The following is a 19352-nucleotide window of genomic DNA, read 5'->3' as shown; positions in this document are numbered from 1 at the left end:
AGAACCACATTCTCAACTATTTGTAACTCCCTGTTGTTTTCCGTCTCTCTTTTTAGCTCTGCAGCAGGAGGTAGTGAGGACCCCGCAGACCAGGCTAGTGACTCCTGTGAGGAGAGGGAGAAAGCTCCAATCATCCCCTTCCGTCTGGACCTCTATTACTGGGGAGAGGAGCAACCCACCGCAGGGAAAAATCATTAAGTACATACAGCCTCACAACACCCTCAATGACTAGCCGATTTTATTGAGTAAACATTGAAATGGGCAACTGCGACGTCTCGGGTTCAACTACTGCACACAACTTAACTTCTCACAAAGTTTTTATTGCCATTGATATGGCCACTAGAGCACTATTATCTGTTCAGAGGCATTGTAAATCTCTGTTATTAGTTTTAAAATGTAAAGATAATGAGATTATGAAAACAGACTCTCCCATAACAATGTAACTAAATTCTCAGCTATTAGCTATAGAATTGCTACAGATTGATGTTAATAAAGAACAGGTCATTGCAAATGGAAAGTTCCTCACACCCGTTCCTCTATCCTGGTATCCAGGAATAGCTCCCAGCACCAGTTCTGGGTTCCCAACTAGATAGAGGAGGAGGTGGAGAATAAAAAGTTCGCCGGCCAGATGAAGTCCAGGTACACTATATATACAAAAGTACGTGGACACTGCTTCAAATTAGTGGATTCAGCTATTTCAGCCAAACCTGTTGCTGACAGGTGAATAAAATTGAGCACACAGCCATGCAACCTCCATACACAAACATTGGCAGTAGAATGGCCTTACTGAAGAGCTCAGTGACTTTCAATGTGGCACCGTCATAGGATGCCACCTTTCATACAAGTCAGTTAGTCAAATTTCTGCCCTGCTAGAGCTGCTCTGGTCAAGTGCTGTTATTGTGAAGTGGAAATGTCTAGGAGTAACAACGACTAAGTCGTGAAGTGGTAGGCCACAATCTCACAGAACGGGACCGCCGAGTGCTGAAGCTCGTAGCTTGTAAAACTCACCTGTCCTTGGTTGCAGCACTCACTACTACAGGAACTGTTCGTCGGGAGCTTCATGGGTTTCCATGGCGGAACAGCCGCACACAAGCCTAAGATCATCATGCACAATGCCAAGCGTCGGCTGGAGAGGTGTATAGCTCGACGCCATTGGACTCTGGAGCAGTCTGACAGAAGAATCTGGGTTTGGTGGATGCCACTTGAACGCTACCTCCCCAAATGCATAAGGCCAATTGTAAAGTTTGGTGGAGGAGGAATAATGGTCTGGGGCTGTTTTGCATGGTTCGGGTTAGGCCCCTTAGTTCCAGTGAAGGGAAACCTTAATGCTACAGCATACAATGACATTCTAGACGACTCTGTGCTTCCAAATTGTGGCAACAGCCCTTTCCTGGTTCAGCATGACAATGCCCCCGTGCTCAAAGCGAGATCCATACAGAAATGATTTGCCGAGATCAGTGTGGAAGAACTTGACTGGCCTGCTCTGAGCCCTGACCTCAACCCCATTGAACACCTTTGGGATGAATTGGAACGCCAACTGCGAGCCAGGCCTAATCCCCTAACATCAGTGGCTGAATGGAAGCAAGTCCCTGCATCATGTTCCAACATCTAGTGGAAAGCATTCCCAGAAGAGTGGAGGCTGTTATAGCAGCAAAGGGGGGACCAACTCCATATTAATGGCCATGATTCTGGAATTAGATGTTTGACGAGCAGTGTCCACATAGTTTTGGCCATGTAGTGTAAATCACATTCGCTGGCCACTTCCAGCCTGTCAAGCACAGGTGCTCTCTGTGATGGCCAGGACCGAGTCAAGGTGAGCAAGATGAGTTTTTGGTGAAAGCATTACAATTGTCATGGTAATTAAAAAAATGTATATATTTTTTTGAGATTCTGAAGAACACAATGAATATTACTTTTAGATACTGGTAAGTAATGCTTTGCAGAATTAGAGTGAAAGTGGCGTGTAGACGATTGTTTTTGTTGATGATGCCAAAAATGTTGTGCGATTCCCATGATTTCCTTCCCATGGGTAGATCATCCCACGAGACGAGCTGGGAAAACCCACCAACCCAGAGGATGCTGAGCGCCTAGAGAAAGAGGATAGGAAACTCAGAGAGCCTGGTGAGGGACATAGGAGTGGTCCTATTACATACTTTACCTTTTTAAAATTAAAAAAATATCAAGGAATTGCGACTGAAAAAAGTAATTGTATAATTCTCTAGCTCACAGCAGTCAGCAAATATGGCTCTAGGCATTGCCAATATGCAAAAAAAAATTACGGTGTTTATAGTATATTAAGACCTTCAATAATGGTCTTAATAATGTACCAATAGTTGCCCTGTGCAGTAGCAGCCCGCTCCGGTCTAGACTGTGGTAAAGAAGGAGAGCCAGAGACAATGGAAACACTTTTTGCCTGTGACTCCCCCAGTTTTCTCCCTTGGAACTCTCCATCACTCCCAGTCCCATCCCGTCACGCAAAGGAGAGGAGCAAGACAGCACCACAGTGCCAAAGTCAGGGGGCCATGGGGGGGTGGGCCTCTTCAATAGCCCTGATAATAGGTTGGGCTGCTGTGTCTGGCTCTGGGCACTGGCTCTCTCTTTCTCTTTCCCTCTCCCGGAGGCCGCGCTAAAAGCCAATTAAGCGTGTGTTGGCTGCTGCCAGCGGAGCGTCGGATGTGCTTTCTCTGCCTGCAGTCACTTGTTAACAAACAGGTATCAGGGCCAGCTGACTCGGGGCACTCGCTTGTGAAATAGCATCTTTTGTAACTAACTACTCTATTGATCCCCCGCTCCATCAGCCCTGCAGACCCATCCCATCCAGCCACTGCCACACAGTGTGTCTAGGGCTCTCTGAGCTCAGCACAGCGACAGGCCCTCCCACTGGTCCGCCAGGCCACCCGCCAGGCACCAACTGTATGAGGACCTGCAGAGGTCCATCAATCCTCTCACTGCCTGCCTGGTCACTCTACTCGCTCTCCTAGAACACTATTGATTTTTTCTCAAATGCCCTTAAATAGTTTCTTAGTGTGGCCCCACACACTCATAGGTTTTATTTTATATTCTATTGTAACCGATTTATGGGTCTCTGACTGTTGCCAGTCTGAAAGAGAAGTAGACCCTGGCTTGTAGACATTGCAGCACGTTTATCTTTTGATGCCAACTCAATTCTTAATTTTTTACTTCATTGTCTAACCATTCCAAACTCTTAAAAATAGGATAGGTCAGGTTTTTATAGGTTATCACTGTTAACAATATTGAATAAGTCTTCGATGTCTGAGAGAAAGAGTTACGGTTCATGATCCATCTTTGCACATTAAGGTATAAGTAGATTTGAATTAGAATTCCCAATTATAGTCATGACATTTATTTAATTTGCTATGTGGCTCACGTTGAATTTAGCAATAGTTAGCTGGAATATTTTATTAATGATACTCCAGGCTTGTATTGATGACTTATTTCAATACAGTTATTACAGCAGCTATTTTTTACACTCTAAAACCACCAGGCCATACTTTCTGAAATTACATTTACATCAGAGAAATAATAAATGATCCACTTTAGTTATGGTTCAGGAACCACAGTCTCAAACAGTGTATGTTTTTTGTGAAATAACGGTAGTGTATACGTAGGCTACCTCTACTGCCCGTAGGCCCAGGCCAGGACTGTGCTCCTGAGGCTCTGTCTGTATGTAGTGTCAGTCCCGACTCCCAGCTGCCTTTGTGGTGGTTGGTCTGTATGGTGTGTCTGTGTGGCCTGACCCTGGCGGACAGGCGGGTGGGCGGGCACAGCTGGAGTGCAATCGAGGCTGTTGACAGAGAAAAGGCCCATGCTGCAGGGGCTTCAGACAGCTTAACTTAATAAGGGCTCTCTCCTCTCATCCTGGGGATGGGAACGAAAGCACACAAAATGCAGGACTTAACCACAGAGGGATCATGTAATAGGGGGCTTTCACCATCCCATCCCAACCTGACCCTGCCTGCCACCCCAGGGGAGATGAACACTCCCCCACCCCAAATTAATTTGTAACTAATATTGGTGCCTCTCTTTTACAGGCTCTCACATGTCACTCTCAGGGGTGATTGAGAAGAGCCTTAATACAGGACACAAAATAACAACAAACAAACAAACAAAACATTTTCAGTTTGATGCCGTTATGAGACTGAGTTGACGGTGCAGTTCACCTATTCCATCAAGGTTAGCCGTAGCCTTGGAGTGGGCCATCACAGCCATGATTAATCCCCCATACCATCACCATCCTTTTGTAGGACCTTGAAACACTTTCTGGGCCCTGGGCTGGCTGCATGTCTTTGAAACTGTCTCTTACAGGCTCATCAGGTCTTCCACACTGTGTTGTCTGTATGAGGAATTTTAGGTTTGACCTTTAATTTAAAACCATAATCGAGTATCTGTATTAAGTTGTCTTAAAAATATACAGTACCAGTCAAACGTTTGGACACACCTACTCATTCCAGGGTTTTTAATTTATTTTTACTATTATCTACATTGTAGAACAATATTGAAGACATCAAAACTATGAAATAACACATATGGAAACATGTAGTAACCAAAAAAGTGTTTAACAATTTGAGATTTTTCAAAGTAGCCACCCTTTGCCTTGATGACAGCTTTGCACACTCTTGGCATTCTCTCAACCAGCTTCATGAGGTAGTCACCTGGAATGCATTTCAATTAACAGGTGTGCCTTGTTAAAAATTAATTTATAAATAATGGCGCCAGAAGGGATGGCTGCCGTTTTATAGGCTCCTAACCAACTGTGCTATTGTGTTCGTTTTTGCAATTTTTTTGTAACTCATTTTGTGCATAATGTTGCTGCTATCGTTGCTGCTACTGTCTCTTATGACCGAAAAGAGCTTCTGGACATCAGAAGAGCGATTACTCACCTCAAATTGGACAAAGATTTTTGCTTTAATGAGTCCAACGCGAAGGATATACTGCATTGTCAGGACAGGGCCCAAATCCCCATCATTCGCGTGAAGAAAATATGGAAAAACAGGGGGCGGAGGTCTGGGTGCCTTATGAGAATTTGTCGGCAAGTGAGTAAACCACCACTACCCTCCGTATTATTGGCCAACGTGCAATCATTGGAAAAGACACTGGACGATCTATGATTAAGACTATCCTACCAATGGGACATTAAAAACTGTAATATCTTATTTTTCACTGAGACTTGGCTGAACGACGATGATATTGGATGATATTGAGCTGCTCTGTCCATTTCGTCAGGACAGAGCAGCTACATCTGGTAAGACGAGGGGTGTGTGTCTATTTGTCAATAACTGCTGGTGCGCAATGTTTAATATTAAAACTTCTTCTTCTATTTTCCGGAATTTCCGCCTGACTGACGTGCCCAAAGTAAACTGCCTGTTACTCAGGCCCAGAAGCCAGGATATCATATAATTGGTAGCATTGGATAGAAAACACTTTGAAGTTAGGATAAATGTTTAAACAATGTATGAGACTATAACACAATTGATACGGTCTTTGTTCAAGGTTTCAGGCTTGTTTCTTCCAAAAGGAGGAAGAATTTGGTGTTTTGGTACAAAGAGTCACAGTGGAAAATCAGTCTGTCAGCGTGCGACGAAGAGGAGGCTAATTTTACTTTTCTATTGAACATACTTCTTCCCGTATGAAATATTGTAGTTTATTTACATTTTAGGGTACCTGAGGATTAAATAGAAATGTAGTTTGACTTGTTTGAACAAAGTTTAGCAGAGCTTTTTGGATTCCTTCTTCTGCATGTTGAACAAGTGGATTACTGAAATCAATGGCGCCAACTAAACTGACTTTTTGGAATAAAAATGTTTTTATCTAACAAAACGACCATGTATGTTGTAGCTGGGACCCTTTGAATTGCAAACAGAGGAAGATTTTCGAAAGTAAGTGATTTATTTAATCGCTATTTGTGATTTTATGAATCCTGTGCTGGTTGAAAAATATATTGATGTGGGGTGCCATTCTCAAACAATCGCATGGTTTGCTTTCGCTGTAAAGCCTATTGTAAATCGGACAATGCCGTTAGATTAACAGGAATTTAAGCTTTTAACTTCTTTGATATAGGGGGCAGCATTTTCCCTTTTGGATGAATTACGTTCCCATAGTGAACTGTCTCCTACTCTGTCACAGATGCTAATATATGCATATTATTATCACTATTGGATAGAAAACACTCTGAAGTTTCTAAAACTGTTTGAATGAGGTCTGTGAGTATAACAGAACTCAAATGGCAGGCAAAAACCTGAGCAAAAATCCAAACAGGAAGTGAGAATTCTGAGACTGGTTCAACCTCTACTTCATCACCCTCCCGGATCCGGGATCCTCCTCATCAAAAAAGCTGACTAGCATAGCCTAGCCTAACGGGACAGGGATATCATATAATATAATTTTCATGAAATCACAAGTCCAATACAGCAAATGAAAGATAAACATCTTGTGAATCCAGCCATCATTTCCGATTTTTAAAATGTTTTACAGCGAAAACACAATATGTATTTCTATTAGCTAACCACAATAGCCAAACACACAACCGCATATTTTCACCATGTTTCCACCGCATAGGTAGCTTTCACAAAACCGACAAAATAGAGATAAAATTAGTCACTAACCAAGAAACAACTTCATTCAATGACAGTCTTATAACATGTTATACAATACATTTATGTTTTGTTCGAAAATGTGCATATTTGAGGTATAAATCATAGTTTTACATTGCAGCCACCATCAAAAATAGCACCAAAGCAGCCAGAATAATTACAGAGAGCAACGTGAAATAAATAAATACTCATCATAAAACATTTATGAAAAGTACATGGTGTACAGCAAATGAAAGATAAACATATTGTGAATCCAGACAATATTTTCGATTTTTTAAGCGTTTTACAGCGAAAACACAATATAGAATTATATTAGCTTACCAGAATAGCCAAACACACAAACGCATTTATTCACCGCAACGGTAGCTTTCACAATAACCAGCAAAAGATATAAAATTAATCACTAACCTTTGGACAACTACATCAGATGACTGTCTTATAACATCATGTTATACAATACATTTATGTTTTGTTCGAAAATGTGCATATTTATAGCTACAAATCCTGGTTATACATTGTGAATACGTAGCAACGATTCACCAGAATCTCCAGAGATATTTTGGACACTCACCTAATCTGACCAAAGAACTCATCATAAACTTTACATAAAAATACTTGTTGTATGACAAATGAAAGATACACTGGTTCTTAATGCAACCGCTGTGTTAGATTTTTAAAAATAACTTTACCACAACATACAGCTTGGGTTATTGTGAGACAGTGCTCACCAACACGGCGGAGAATAGACATCAACATATTACACAGAAATACGAAATAACATCACAAATGTTGTCTTACTTTTGCTGAGCTTCCATCAGAATGTTGTACAAGGAGTCCTATTTCCAGAATAAATCGTTGTTTGGTTTTAGAATGTCCATTTCTTCTGTCGAATTCACGCCACAATGCTAGCCAAGGTTGCTAACATTCCCATCCTCTCTTGGCGCAAAGAACGGAAAACTCAAAGTCCCAATAAACGTTGAATAAACTGATAAAACTCGGTTGAAAAAAACTACTTTATGATGTTATTATCATATGTATCAAATAAAATCAGAGCCGGAAATATTCACCATGTATACCGAACGCTTTTCAGAAGACAATGTCGAGGTCCCTCGCGCGCCGTCGAAGACAAAGAAAATACCGGACCTGTCACTCCAAAAGCTCTTGTTCGGCCTCAGATCAAGCTAGACACCCCATTCCACCTTCCACTGCCTGTTGACATCTAGTGGAAGGCGTATGAAGTGCATGCATATCGATAAATAAAAGCCAGTTGAATAGGCAGGCCCTGAAACAGAGCCTCGTTTTCAGATTTTTCATTTCCTGTATGGAAGTTTGCTGCAAAATGAGTTGTGTTTTACTCACAGATATAATTCAAACAGTTTTAGAAACTTGAGTGTTTTCTATCCAATAGTAATACTAATATGCATATTGTATGATCTAGAGCAGAGCACGAGGCCGTTTCATTTGGGCACGATTTTTTCCAAAGTGAAAACAGCGCCCCCGTATTGACAAGAAGTTAAAGTCATCGCCTATTCAATTCCCTGTAATATATGGATCTGTTTGCACTTCCTACGGCTTCCACTAGATGTCAACAGTCTGTAGAACGCTGAATGAAGCCTATACTGTAATGTGGGACCGGATGGGAGGTATTTGAGTCAGTGGTCTGGCAGATTGCCAGTTCTTGGTCACGCGCATTCCTCATGATATCGCCATGCGGTCCATTACTTATAGAGACTGAAAAGAATTCTCCGGTTGGAAGCTTATTGGATATAAATTATAACAACATCCTGAATATTGATTCTCTACTAAGTTTGACCAGTTTATTCGACTTGTAATATAACTTTTTGAAGTTTTCGTCCGACGTTTGCCTGCATCTGCGCAAGCATTTGGACACGTGTACTACACATGCTAGAAAAAGTAGCTAATTGGACATAAGTAATGGACATTATCGAACAAAACAACGATTTATTGTGGAACTAGGATTCCTGGCAGTGCATTCTGATGAAGATAATCAAATGTAAGGGAATATTTATGATGTAATTTCGTATTTCTGTTGACTCCAACATGGCGGAGAAATGTTGATAAATCTGAGCGCCGTCTCAGATTATTGCACGGTGTGCTTTTTACGTAAAGTTTTTTTTTTAAATCTGACACAGCGGTTGCATTAAGAACAAGTGCATCTTTAATTCTGTGTAAAACATGTATCTTTCATCAAAGTTTATGATGAGTATTTCTGTTATTTGACGTGGCTCTCTGCAATTACTCCGGATATTTTGGAGGCATTTCTGAACATGGCGCCAATGTAAACCGAGATTTGTGGATGTAAATATGCACATTATCGAACAAAACATAAATGTATTGTGTAACATGATGTCCTATGAGTGTCATCTGATGAAGATCATCAAAGGTTAGTGATTGTTTTTATCTCTATTTCTGCTTTTTGTGACTACTATCTTTTGCTGGGAAAATGGCTGTATTTTTCTGTGGCTATGTACTGAGCTAACATAATTGTTTGGTGTGCTTTCCCTGTAAATCCTTTTTGAAATCAGACATGTTGGATGGATTCACAACATGAATAGCTTTAATTTGGTGTCTTTCATGTGTGATTTCATTTTTTTATAGTAATATATTTGAATTTGGCGCGCTACATTTTTTCTGGATTTTGGCCAAGTGGGACGTCACCGTCCCACCTATCCCAGAGAAGTTAAACGATGTAAGATACTTGTATGTTCATAAATGTTTAATATTATAATTATTAATTTGAATTGCGCGCCCTCCAATTTCACCGGATGTTGTCGACAGGTGTCCCGCTAGCCATAGAAGTCTTGAGGTACTGCTCGGCTGAGGTAGAATGCCTCATAATAAGATGTAGACCACACTATCAACCAAGAGGGTTATTCGTAGCCATCAATGTTATTTGTAGCCATCTATTTACCACAAAAAAACGATGCTGGCACTAAGAATGAGCTGTTTAAGGCCATAAGCAAACAAGAAAATGCTCATCCAGAAATGGCGCTCCTAGTGACCGGGGACTTTAATGCAGGCAAACTTAAATCCATTTTATGTCATGTGTAACCAGAGTAAAAAACTCTAGACCACCTCTGGATGCTCTCCCTCGCCCTCCATTTGGCAAATCTGATCATAATCTGCTTACAAGCAGGAAGTACCAATGACTCGCTCAATACAGAAGTGGTCAGATGACAGGACTGTTTTGCTAGCACGGGCTGGAATATGTTCTGGAATGAATCTAATGTCATTGAGGAGTATGCCACCTTAGTCACCGGCTTCATCAATAAGTGCATCGGCGACCTCGCCCCCACAGTGACCGTGCGTACATTTCCCAACCAGAAGCCATGGATCCCAGGCAACAGCCGCACCGAGCTAAAGGCTAAAGCTTCCGCTTTCGAGGAGTGGGACACATAAGAAATCCCGCTATGCCTTTAGACGAACCATCAAAAATGCAAAGTGTCAATACAGGACTAAGATTGAATCCTACTACACCGGCTCTGATGCTCGTCGAATGTGGCAGGGCTTGAAAACTATTACAGACTACAAAGGGAAATCCAACCCCGAGCTGCCTAGTGACGCGAGCCTACGAGATGAGCTAAATGCCTTTTATGCTCGCTTTGAGGCAAGTAACATTGAAGCATGCATGAGATCCATAGCTGTTCCGGACAACTGTGTGATCACGCTCTCCGTAGCCGATGTTAGCAAGACATTCACAAAGCAGCGAGGCCAGACTGATTACCAGGACCTGTACTCAAAACATGCGCGGACCAACTGGCAATTGTCTTCATTGACATTTTCAACCTCTCCCTGGCCAAGTCTGTAATACCTACATGTTTCAAACAGACCACCATATTCCCTGTGCCCAAGATAGCGAAAGGTAACTGTAGCACTCACGTCGGTAGCCATGGCATGCTTTGGAAGGCTGGTCATGGCTCACATCAACACCATCATGCCAGAAACCCTAGACCCACTCAAATTCGCATACCGCCCCAACAGATCCACAGATGACGCAATCTCGCACTCCATGCTGCCCTTTCCCACCTGGAGAAAAGTGTGAGAATACTGTTCATTGACTACAGCTCAATGTTCAACACCATAGTGCGCACGAAGATCATCACTAAGCTAAGGACCCTGGGACTAAACACCTCCCTCAGCAACTGGATCCTGGACTTCCTGATTGGCCGCCCTCGGGATGTAATGGTAGGCAACAACACATCTGCCAAGCTGATACTCAAAAAGGGGGCCCCTCAAGCGTGCTTAGTCCCCTCCTGTCCTCCCTGTTCACCCATGAGTGCGTGGCCAAGCACGACTCCAACACCATCATTAAGTTTTCTGACGACACAACAGTGGTAGGCCTGATCACTGACAACGATGAGACAGCCAATAGGCAGGAGATCAGAGACTTGGCTGTGTGGTCCCAGGACAACAACCTCTTTCTCAATGAGAGCAAGACAAAGGAGCTGATTGTGGACTACAGGAAAAGGAGGAACGTACAGGACCCCATTAACATCGACAGGACTGAAGTGGAGCAGGTTTAGTACCTTGGTGTCCACATCACCAACAAACTATCATGGTTCAAACACCAAGACAGTTGTGAAGAGGGTACGACAAAACCTTTTCCCCCTCAGGAGACTAAAAAGATTTGGAATGGGTCCTCAGATCCTCAAAAGGTTCTACAGCTGCTGCATCGAGAGCATCCTGACCGGTTGTATTACCGCCTGGTATGGCAACTGCTCGACATCTGACCGGAAGGCGCTACAGAGGGTAGTGTGTACGGCCCAGTACACTGGGGCCAAGCATCCTGACATCCAGGACCTATATAATAGGCGGTCCTGGAATCTTGACTAGAACCCCAAAAATGTATCATATTACTCAAGTGCTAGCCTCTCTACACTGGCTTCCTGTAAAGGCTAGGGCTGATTTCAAGGTTTTACCTACAAAGCATTACATGGGCTTGCTCCTACCTATCTCTCCGATTTGGTCCTGCCATACAAACCTACACGTACTGTACGGTCACAAGATGCAGGCCTCCTTATTGTCCCTATAATGTCTAAGCAAACAGCTGGAGGCAGGGAATGGTCTGCCTATCCATGTGAGAGACGCAGACTCGGTCTCGACCTTTAAGTCTTTATTGAAGACTCATCTATTCAGTAGATCCTATGATTGAGTGTAGTCTGGCCCAGGGGTGTGAAGGTGAATGGAAAGGCACTGGCGCAACGAACCGCCCTTGCTGTCTCTGCCTGGCCGGTTCCCCTCTCTTCACCGGGATTCTCTGCCTCTAACCCTATTATGGGGGCTGAATCACTGGCTTACTGGTGCTCTTCCATGCTGTCCCTAGGAGGGGTGTGTCACTTGAATGGGTTGAGTCACTGATGTGATCTTCCTGTCTGGGTTTGGGCCCCTCCTTGGCTTCGTACCGTGGGGGAGATCTTTGTGGGCTATACTCAGCCTTGTCTCAGGGTAGTAAGTTGGTGGTTTGATGATATTCCTCTAGTGGTATGGGGGCTGTGCTTTGGCAAAGTGGGTGGGGTTATATCCTGCCTGTTTGGCCCTGTCTGGGGGTATCGTTCGACGGTGCCACAGTGTCTTCCGACCCCTCCTGTCTCAGCCTCCAGTATTTATGCTGCAATAGTTTATGTGTTGTGGGGCTAGGGTCAGTCTGTTGTGTCTGGAGTATTTCTCCTGTCTTATCCGGTGTCCTGTGTGAATTTAAGTATGCTCCCTCTAATTCTTTCTCTCTCCATGTCCCTCCCTCCCCTCCCGGAGGACATGAATCCTGGGACCATGCCTCAGGACTACCTGACCTGATGACTCCTTGCTGTCCCCAGTCCACCTGGTCGTGCTGCTGCTCCAGTTTCAACTGTTTTGCCTGTGGCTATGGAACCCTGACCTGTTCACCGTACGTGCTACCTTGTCCCGGACCTGCTGTTTTCAACTTTCTCTCTCTACTGCACCCGCTGTCTCTAACTCTGAAAGTTTGGCTATGAAAAGCCAACCGGCGTTTACTCCTGAGATAGTGACCTGTTGCACCCTCTACAACCACTGTGATTATTATTAATATTTGACCCTGCTGGTCATCTATGAACGTTTGAACATCTTGACCATGTACTGTTATAATCTCAACCCGGCACAGCCAGAAGAGGACTGGCCAACCCCTCAGAACCTGGTTCCTCTCCAGGTTTCTTCCTAGGTTCCTGCCTTTCTAAGGAGTTTTTCCTAGCCACCGTGCTTCTACATCTGCATTGCTTGCTGTTTGGGGTTTTAGGCTGGGTTTCTGTATAGCACTTTGTGACATCGTCTGATGTAAAAAGAGCTTTATAAATACATTTTATTGATTGATTGATTGTCAGAGGAAGGCCCCAAAAATTGTCAAAGACTCAATCATCTAAGTCATAAACTGTTCTCTCTGCTACCGCATGGCAAGCAGTACCGCAGCATCAAGTCTAGGACCAAAAGGCTCTTTAACAGCTTCTACCCCCACAAGACTGCTGAACAGCTAAACTTGTCACACCCTGATCTGTTTCACCTGTCTTTGTGCTTGTCTCCACCCCCCTCCAGGTGTCGCCCATCTTCCTCATTACCCCCTGTGTATTTATACCTGTGTCTTCTGTCTGTTGCCAGCTCGTTTTGTTTCTTCAAGCGAACCAGCGTTTTTCCCCGTGCTCCTTTCTGTCTCTAGTTCCTGTTTCTAGCTTTCCCGGTTTTTGACCATTCTACCTTCCCTGACCCTGAGCCTGCCTGCCATTCTGTACCTTGCGGACTCTGCTCTGGACTACTAACCTCTGCCTGCCCCTCTGTTTTTGTAATAAACTTTTGTTACTTCGAAACTGTCTGCATCTGGGTCTTCTCCTAAGCTTTGACAGTACGAACTGGCCCTGACGGACCCAGCAAACTCGGACCAGCTCCACAACGCTGTCTCCTCCCAAGAGCCACCTTTGGAAGGCACGAGAAGTTGCTTCGTGGTCTTATGGAAGGGTTCCAGACCTTGGCAGAATGCCATGACCGTGCGTTGAACACTTTGCTGGAGCAATTCCGCGGGTTGTCTGTCAGGCATTCTACCACGACAGTAACCTCCCACCCACTCAATAACCCAGCTGTTAGCAGCGCGGCCTCCCCGGTTTCCCAAGAGCCCCGCTTACCTCCCCCGGAACGCTTCGCTGGAGAGTCTCAGAGGAGGAGGATAATGACGAACTAGCAGCCTGGGAACTACTGACAGATCTCGACTCGCTCGTTGCCTTGACCATCCGGATTGATGGTCGTCTACGGGAATGCAGGAAGGAGAGGGGGTCCAATTCCACTAGCCTGCCCAAGGATTCCACCTCGCCTCCAAGGCATCCCGGGAGTCCCCGACGTCTCCGTTGCCGAGAGGACTCGAGGCGACCCCATGACTGCAGGATCGACCTTCCTCCAGGCACCACCCCGGCGACTACTGTACTCTCTGTCGGGTCAGGAGACCAAGGCTATGGAGACCTACATCGTGGACTCTCTAGCTGCAGGGTGTATCCGTCCTTCTGTCTCCCCCGCTGGCGCAGGGTTCTTCTTTTTGGAGAAGAAGGACAAAACCCACCGCCTGTGCATCAACGACCGGGGCTTCAATGATATCACGGTGAAGAACCGCTACCCACTACCACTCATCGCCTCGGCCTTCGAGCCACTACGAATAAATCTAGTCATGCCATCTGGCCTTACCAACACCCAGAGTCCCAGACTTACCTCTGTTGCAGAGGATAAGTTCATTAGAATTACCAGTCTCAGAAATTGGCAATTAACTGCACCTCAGATTGCAGCTCAATGAACCTTTCTAGCGCAGGCGTTCGGCTAGCGGAACCGCTCGACAACATTCCGCTGAAAAGGCAGCGCGGGAAATTCAAAAATATTTTTTCGAAATAGGTAACTTTCACACATTAACAAGTCCAATACAGCAAATGAAAGATAAACATCTTGTTAATCTACCCATCGTGTCCGATTTCAAAAAGGCTTTACAGCGAAAGCACAACAACATATGTTAGTTCAGAGCCAAGTCAAAAAAACACACAGCCATTTTTCCAGCAAAAGATAGGAGTCACAAAAAGCAGAAATAGAGATAAAATGAATCACTAACCTTTGATGATCTTCATGAGATGACACTCATGGGAATCATGTTACACAATACATGTATGTTTTGTTCGATAATGTGCATATTTATATCCAAAAATCTCAGTTTACATTGGCGCGTTACGTGCCGTAATGTTTTGATTCCAAAACATCCGGTGATCTTGTAGATAGCCACAGGAATCCCAGAAATACTCATAATAAACATCGATAAAAGATACAAGTGTTATTCACAGAAATAAAGATAGACTTCTCCTTAATGCAACCGCTGTGTCAGATTTCAAAAAAACTTTACGGAAAAAGCATCATCTGAGTACGGCGCTCAGAGCCCAATCCAGCCAAATCCAGCCAAAGAAATTTCTGCCATGTTGGAGTCAACAGAAGTTAGAAATAACATTATAAATTTTCACTTACCTTTGATGATCTTCTTCAGAATGCACTCCCAGGAATCGCAGTTAGACAATAAATGACTGATTTGTTCCATAAAGTCCATCATTTATGTCCAAATAGCCACTAGTTGTTAGCGTGTTCAGCCCAGTAATCCATCTTCTTGAGCACTAGGTCCAGACAAAAACTCGAAAAGTTCCGTTACAGGTCGTAGAAACATATCAAAAATGATGTATGGAATCAATCTTAAGGATGTTTTTAACATAAATCATCAATAATGTTCCAACTGAACAATTCCATTGTCTGTAGCAAAGGACTGGAACGAGAGCTAACTCTGTAGGGAGCGCGCGTCACGAGCCCGAGACACTCTGCCAGACCCATGACTCATTCAGCTCCCATTCCCCCCTTCTTTATAGCAGAAGCCTGAAACAAGTTTCTAAAGACGGTTCACATCCAGTGGAAGCCTTAGGAAGTGCAACTTAACCCCATAGACACTGTGTATTCGGTAGGACAAGCTTTGAAAAACTACAAACCTCAGATTTCCCACTTCCTGGTTGGATTTTTCTCAGGTTTTCGCCTGCCATATGAGTTCTGTTATACTCACAGACATCATTCAAACAGTTTTAGAAACTTCAGAGTGTTTTCTATCCAATACTAATAATGATATGTATATATTAGCATCTGGGACAGAGTAGGAGGCAGTTCACTCTGGGCACGCATTTCATGCAAAAGTGAAAATGCTGCCCCCTATCCCAAACAGGTTTTAAATGCTTCACAGAGTTCAAGTAACACACACATATCAACATCAACTGTTCAGAGGAGACTGCTTGAATCAGGCCTTCATGGTCAAATTGCTGAAAAGAAACCACTGCTAAAAAACACCAATAAGAAGAAGATAATTTTTTGGGCTAAGAAACACACGCTATGGACATTACACCGGTGGAAATCTGTCCTTTGGTCTGATGAGTCCAAATATGAGATTTTTGGTTCCAACCTCCGTGTCTTTGTGAGATGCAGAGTAGGTGAAGCATGGATGAGAAGTTGTGATGGTGTGGGGGTGCTTCGCTGGTGACGCTGTCTATGATGTATTTAGAATTCAAGACACACTTAACCAGCATGGCTACCACAGCATTCTGCAGCGATATGCCATCCCATCTGGTTTGTGCTTAGTGGACTATCATTTGTTTTTCAATAGGACAATGACCCAACACAATTCCAGGGCTTTTGACCAAGAAGGAGAGTGATGGAGTGCTGCATCAGATGACCTGGCCTCCACAATCACCTGAACTCAACCCATTTGAGATGGTTTGGGATGAATTGTACCGCAAAGTAAAGGAAAAGCAGCCAACAAGTGCTCAGCATATGTGGGAACTCCTTCAAGACTGTTAGAAAAACATTCCAAGTTACTACTTCATGAAGCTGGTTGAGAGAATACCAAGAATGTGCAAAGCTGTCATCAAGGCAAAGGATGGTCAGTTAAGAACACATTCTTATTTTCAATGACAGCCTAGGAACAGTGGGTTTACTGTCTTGTTCAGGTGCAGAACAATAGATTTTTACCTTGTCAGATCAGGGATTTTGATCTTGCAACCTTTCGGTTACTAGTCCAATGCTCTAACCACTAGGCTACCTGCTGCCCCAATGTGTCCAAACTTTTGACTGGTACTGCATGTGTTTCATTGTCACATACACTGGATAGGTGCAATGAAATGTGTTGTTTTACAGGGTCAGCTATAGTAGTACGACACCCCTGGAGAAAATTAGGGTTAAGTGCCTTGCTCAAAGGATATTTGAACTAGCAATCTTTCAGTTACTGGCCCACACTCTAACCACTAAGCTACATGCAGCTCTGTATTTTAATGTGTCCTGTCTTTGAATGTTTCGACATTCTCATCCTCTGGTCCATCCAAGTGTTTGAGTAAATTGATGTTTATGTCATCTTTAGGCCTCTGTGTCTACAGTATGTGATTGGATGTCTGCAGACTACACACGATCAAGTTTAGGGTCTCCATTCAATATGTATCTCTGAAGCCTTACACCAGAAATCCATTTAGCGCGTTGGGGCGGGGCGATGAAACATCTGAGCCCCATAAATTTTTAATGACGAGAAGCGAAGTGAGAGTCGACCGTTGGGCTTTGTAAATATTGTCAGGGAGTGTGAACAGGGCGGGACCAAAGTTGGCGAATGCTGAAAATTTGTTGTGCCCTACGTGACGTCGCGTTGCTATTGGCCAATCGAAGCTCACTGTAGTTTCCAACCCCTACTGTATTGCCTGTTGATACCAGCTAGTACTACCTAGCCTGCTTGCTAGCACCAACATGAGGGCGAAGGTAGCATGGCTATCCGAAATTACGCGTTCAAAGGATCTTAGTTGTTATAGATTGCATGCTAGAAATGTGAAGGTAATTTCCATTTGATACGATATATACAGCCTTTACCGTGAATGCAGTCTTCCGCTATCGCTGGAGCCATTGCCTTTACATTTCAATAACGCAGTAATGCTGACTACTGTAATACTGATTGAATAGAGCCATGAGTCTAGTTATGGTTAATTTGTTTGTTTGTTTAGACTGGCGGGACCGTGAGGTGATGAGGGACATAGAGCTTGCCACTGGAGAAGACCCGGGAAGGGCAAGAAAGGGAAAGGGAAGGGCAAGAAGAAATACCCCAACTTCAATGGTCTCAAGAAGAGTGCCATCACTTTACGCTCCAGACTAGAGAGGAAGGTTTTCAACCTGTAAGTAGGCTACTCACTCAGAAACAAGTGGCCGTTCTTTCTGTGTAGCTCAGTTGAGGTGCAGGGAGTACAATTCATCCCCAACACAATGGATACATGGCCTTACATTCAGTCACTAGTCGTTAGTGTATTGACGTTGCGATAAATGTATTATTTAAAATATATACTGTAACCTTATTGCACTTGGATTAATCATCCCATGCGTAACTCTTTACTTGTGCATGTACTGTATAGTGTAGAATTCCCATGTGCATTTGAGAGGAGTCATTATTATTCAAAACCCACCTAGACACTTACTGTTGGAAAAACAGTGTTGTATTATGAAACATAACCATTAATAAAGATCTGTAGTTCTAAACCTTTCATACTTCATTTTTCAGGAGCTCCATGAGACGAGTGACAGACGTCATATAACAAATCGACAAAAATTGAAACATGCAAAGTTTGCAAACCAATTTAATTGGGCTATGCACTGAATTAACAGAAAGTTAAGGAGACCGGTTGATTTTGTGCCAGAAATATCATGCTCATCTACAGATACTGTCTCTACTGGTGGAAATAACTCAGGAACATTTTTCAAGATTCACACACAAAGACTTATCGGCCATTTAATGTACATGTAATAATACGTTGTTGAATTGCATGCTTTCTGATTTGTAAAAGACATCCAAACCGTTTTGATTCGTTTTTATAATATCATTTGTCAAATAAAGTTATTTATTGATTTATGTGTAACATGAATGTGATGCCAGTCTTTATCATATATTTACACTTGATGTATCGTTGTGATTTTCAATGCCATAACTCTCAGAACTCTTTTTACTGCTTTGTACACTGCAACTCAATTTTTCAATATCTCTTTTGTAATTATCATAAACAACCAGTGCTTAATTTTCGATGTGGAAGTGGTAACAGAAGTTACCACTTGTGGATGACCGGCAGCTTTTACAAATGTTGCCTACACCTACATAGGTTGCCAATAGCTGCCCTGTGCAGCATGTTTCATAATAAACACTGTATCATTATTTTTTTAACATTTTAAATAATGCTTATTTCATCTGATATTGTGTAGATAATACATATTATTTATTATATTTAACTATGCATGTCTTAAGATTAAAAAAAAAAAATCAATGACGAACTTCCGGGGAACAACTGCCTTGTTCTGTTGCAGAACGACAGATTTGTACCTTGTCAGCTCGGGGATTCGATATCAACAACCTTTCGGTTAGTGGCCCAACGCTCTAACCACTTGCCTACCTGTCGCCCCACATATGTTGATAATTAGTGAGTGTTCTTGTTGTGTTGGCTTAGTACATCTTGGCTTATTTATTTTTGGGGATAGATTTTTAGAAATCATGTAAACAACAATGCAAGCAAATTCGATTTGACATAGGCCCTAATAGGAACAAAAAATACTCAAGTTGGGGAGTATGCTCATCGAATAATATTTCAGCTGCTGACACAGTGAAATGAATGAAGGAAACTATTATGCCGGGAATGTTTAATGAGGTTTCAA

General features: G+C 43.1%; 1 pseudogene; it reads left to right on the top strand.

Moving 5' to 3' along the window:
* The window catches only part of LOC129858615 (UV-stimulated scaffold protein A-like), a 35776-nt pseudogene extending 17043 nt beyond the window's left edge, over positions 1–18733 (top strand).
* Positions 18734–19352: the final 619 nt, after the last annotated feature.

The sequence above is a fragment of the Salvelinus fontinalis genome, chromosome 6, assembly GCF_029448725.1.
Source record: "Salvelinus fontinalis isolate EN_2023a chromosome 6, ASM2944872v1, whole genome shotgun sequence".
Taxonomy (NCBI): Eukaryota; Metazoa; Chordata; class Actinopteri; order Salmoniformes; family Salmonidae; genus Salvelinus; species Salvelinus fontinalis.
Note: the sequence above shows the minus strand (reverse complement) of the source record. Positions and strands in the feature narration are given on the sequence as shown.